General features: G+C 39.5%; 1 long non-coding RNA gene across 1 annotated transcript; it reads right to left on the minus strand.

Annotated features, from left to right (window-relative positions):
• Window positions 1–240: 240 nt before the first annotated feature.
• Window positions 241–1,512, minus strand: LOC111226884. The gene is made up of 3 exons (XR_002665319.1): window positions 1,427–1,512; window positions 1,111–1,170; window positions 241–257 (listed from the first exon to the last, which is right to left on the minus strand). It is a non-coding gene; the product is annotated as an uncharacterized LOC111226884 (long non-coding RNA).
• Between the last annotated feature and the right edge of the window lie 2,909 nt (window positions 1,513–4,421).

The raw sequence follows: 4,421 nt of genomic DNA on the forward strand, positions 1-4,421 counted from the left end.
ATCAAGGCTCTGGGTTCCTAGAAGCAGTACACAAAAGAGTTCATCAGTTTTTAAAACCATCAAAGTGACAACACAGTTAGCTTACTCGCAAAGAGGTCCAGTGTCCTTGTGCACTATGCAGAGTCCCTTATTGTAGCATCTTTTAGGACGTGAATGTAGACTGTTGCATACAGTCACACATGTGAGAACTCCATCAACAGACACAGTTTGGTAGTAGTAAGCAACAACTGGATCTCTCACCGACCTTTTACATACAGCTGGAGAGAAAAATAATTCCAAGGTTAATACGAACTTTACCACATCTCTTATCTGATGCTTTAAGTACTCAATTCCAGCAACATGATTCACTATTTGGAGAAGCTGGCTATTTATATTAGCAGGCTGGTATGTGTGTGTACCTGAAGTGGTCATCGAGTGTATATTTCAATGAACAACACACACAAGAAGTACCAAAGCGAATTGGAGCTTGTGAGAAACTGTTTAGGTTTTGTAAAACTTGTTGCATTGCACAGTAGCACCACAAAATTCATTTTAGCTTTATGTTTGAATCTCCACACAGATCATACTTGTTGTTAAAGTAAAACACACTTAAAACTCAAACTGTACAAGAGCTGGTATCAGTATTAACTGAGTCAAGTTGAGTATACGGTTTGTACGGCTTTGCGGCTACAGTAAGCCCTGAGGGGTGCACTACTTAAAGCAAGTTAAACTTTGTCACACAGAACTGAGTGAGTGTGTAACACTGCTCAAGGCTGCGATGCTCATGTTCAGTGGCTGACAGTAAGTTTGGTAACATAAAAACAGTCTTGGCTCTCATCAGCCCTCTCTCCAGCAGTAGCTCATAGCAGTTATCAGTAAGAAAGCTCTGATAAAGCCACTGTACACTCCCTGCACAGCTCAGCAAAGAGTTTTATAGGGCTGAAATACATGGCTATCAGCTTTCTGTACAGGTCTTACAACACCTAACTGATCAAAAATCAATTCAATCAATTAATTGAACTGAACACATGAAGGAATGTAATGAATTACTCAGGCATGAAAATGGGAAGATGTCACAAAACAAACTGGGGCATCAACATCAACTTTAAACTACAGTGAAGTCATACTTACATCCCACATCCACCTTAGTTTTATCCACTATGGGTGTAGTTGTCACATTGTAAGGACAATCTGAAAATTCAGACAAGACAAAATGAGTTTTCAATGTGTGTGACTACCACAATATGTTATATGTTGTCAACATAAAAATGTCAGTTTTGGAGGAAAAGGAAAAAGGTTCAAGGCAGAGTTGTAAAGGAAATTGTAACAAACTTAATGTTTGTTTCTGATCAAACTCTTGTTATTTGAATGAACTTGGTTCTGATCTCATGGCTCGTTAGCAGGGCATTCTATATGTGGTTATGTATGAACTTATTTTCTGTCTTACCTACTGTGCAACCAACAAGCTCATTAACAGCATCCTTCACTGCTACAAAGTCATCATCATACAGTTGATCAGAGCTGGCGTTGTTTGGAATCCCCAAGACCACATCATGGAAGACATTAACACTGAGGCAGAGAGAATTTCAATACAGGATTATTCATTATTTTGCAATTCAAAATATGTTACTGAGATTCTCATAATATATTTCCTCTCATTTCCTTCATTGTTGTTGTGACTAAATACACCTGTTTCATCAGCCTAAATACATAAGTGAGGAGCTATAGTTCAGTTTATGCAAATCAGTCTGGACACTGCTTGAAGACTTTAGTCATTAATCAGACATAAAAATATAATTCCATTTATTTTCCACCTTTTCCTCAATCTTTTCTTCTCATCTCATTAGTTTCAGCTAAATTCCCATTTGCATTTTAAAAAAGTATACACATTTAGGTATAGAACAAAGGTTGCAGTAAATTAGAACAAGTGCAAGTGAAGTACAGAAACACACCAAGACATACACAACAAAACAAATTTTCAACATAAACAACAACAACAACATAACTTTCTGGCAGACACATTAAAAAACGGATGAACATGCTGGTAATTAATAAAAGGACAGAGTCTCATGGGACCACTATGAGGCGAGGTGAGATGATGATGTAGTGAGAAATGCAGATTGACTCATGTTGCTAGCTCAACCCAACCTGCCTTGTGTCAACAGTCCAGGCTGGTGGTGGTGTAATGGTGTGAAGAAAGGTAGACTGACGCTCCTGCTGATTTAAATATCTCTACTGATTAACTGAAATATATTTATGTACATTTTTTTTATTTCCTTTTTTTTTTGTATTTATGTTCATTGCTGCACATTTGCTCTAAGTACTACTTAGTTCACTCTTGTTAATAAAATGCAACATGACAGCGGACTGATGCTGTGCCAGAAACAGATGTGGTTCTGAGACACGCTCATGGTGCCCTTTCACTCATGATAGCAGCCCTACAGCTTGCCTTTGTACAACCTCTGCTGCACAGGGACGCCAGAGCAAGTGGAAAGAGTAAAAGTGGAGGACTGGTTCTGCTATTGAACAATAGCGGTCACATCACAGTGAAGGAGAAGATCTGCTGTCGGGATATTGAACTGTCGGCAGTTGGTCTTAGACCGTACTATGTACCCAGGGAGTTCTGACACATCGTCACCATTGTTGTTTACATTCAACCGCGAGCAGAGCCTGCAGTCGCGTGTGACGTCGTCCACGAGACTGTTGCGGGAGTATAGACCCAGCACCCTGATGCATTCATTGCAATAGCGGGGGATTTTAACCATGTCACTCTCACTTCTCACCTGACTGGCTTCACTCAGTATGTTGACACAAGGGAAAATAAGACAATGGATCTGTTGTATGCAAATGTCAAGGAGGCCTACACTGCTTCAGCTCTACCACCACTTGGCAGATCAGATCATAAGCTGGTTTTTCTTCAGCCTTCCTACAAACCCTGTATACCGAGGCAGGCTGCAACCACCCACTCATTCAGGAACTGGACCCCGGAGGCCAGTGAGTCTCTAAAAGACTGTTTCGAGTGCACAGATTGGAATGTCCTGTTGGAGTCACAGATAAATGATAAAAGCAAGGACCCTGACCTTGACAGAATGGTTGAATGTACCACAGACTATATTAACTCTGTGCACTTGGCATCAACATACCATGCAAATGGACAAAACAAATTTCAAGGTCAGGTAATGACTTGAGCCCTGCTCATGCTCATCCATGAAAAAAAGGCCTGTTGTTTCCATCTGAGGCTGCCAACATGCAAAGTTTCCGAGTGCATAACATAGGCTTATACTGTATGTCAAATGAGTTGATTTGGACATTATCATTTTAAGATCCTTAAAGGTGTCTACGCTCTATTTACCTGTCTGCTCTTGGATTGACACTGTAGGTAGCCATGGCTTCATCTGATGATCTCATCTGAAATAAAGAAAGTAAAATTAATGGCTGGAGTTAATATCTGATCTCTGATTCAATATCCTGCAGTGAAGGTGTTTAAATTTCTTTACCTCTTCCACAGTGTTATCTGACAATCTGCCCAATGGGCCTCCACGGCTAAGAAGAACAAACAATAGAGGAAATTAAAAAACCATTATACAATTTTAAGCACCATTGTATTAACATGAAACATTTTGTACAAGCAGGTATATACCTATCTAGTCTATTGGGATGGCCACTTATAATACATACAGTTGTACATTACCTGACTCTAGTCACTAGCACTTCTTTAAAGTGTGCTATCTTCTTTTCCCGGTAATATGTCTCCATCTGAAATAGTAACATAACACAAAGTGTTCTTTTTTAGTGCAAGTAATGGCATAGAGTTAACTGTAAAATGGAATTACTGATTTGGTGTGTCCAATATAGTTGTTATAGCTGTTGTTATAGCTGTAATCCATCATGTCTGATTTAATTTACCTGATGGGTGAAGTTTCGAACAAACTTTTTGTATTCAGATGATGATACGTCTTCATAGTTTTCATTAAATTCCTGATTGATCACCAAATTAACCTTGACCGACCTGTCCAATGTATCTGCAATGAGAGTGAAATATATTGAACGTCATAAATGAACAGTTAAGAACAATAACTGAATGCAAAAATTGTGCTCTGTAACTTTTAGTGAAACTGAAAAAGGACATAGCTTGCATACAATTAACATTACCTGGCACAAGAGTTTCAATGAACTGGCAAATTCTTCCACTGAATCCAATAAGACATGTACAGTCAATACCATTGAAAGTTCCACCATTTTGGCACTTCAACGGTTCCGCTTTCATGAATGGTCTTGTGGTTGTTTGAGCTGTTGGCGTAGCAGGTGGTGTTGTTGGTGATGTGGTTGGCTCGTCAGTTGGTGGTTTGGTTGATGGTGTGGTTGGTTTTGTAGTTGGTACACTAGTGGGTGGCCCAGTTGGTGTGATGCTTGATGTTGTGGTTGGGGTTACTGTTGAAGGT

Source organism: Seriola dumerili, unplaced genomic scaffold (assembly GCF_002260705.1).
Source record: "Seriola dumerili isolate Sdu_G_001 unplaced genomic scaffold, Sdu_1.0 BDQW01000167.1, whole genome shotgun sequence".
In the NCBI taxonomy this organism is placed as follows: domain Eukaryota; kingdom Metazoa; phylum Chordata; class Actinopteri; order Carangiformes; family Carangidae; genus Seriola; species Seriola dumerili.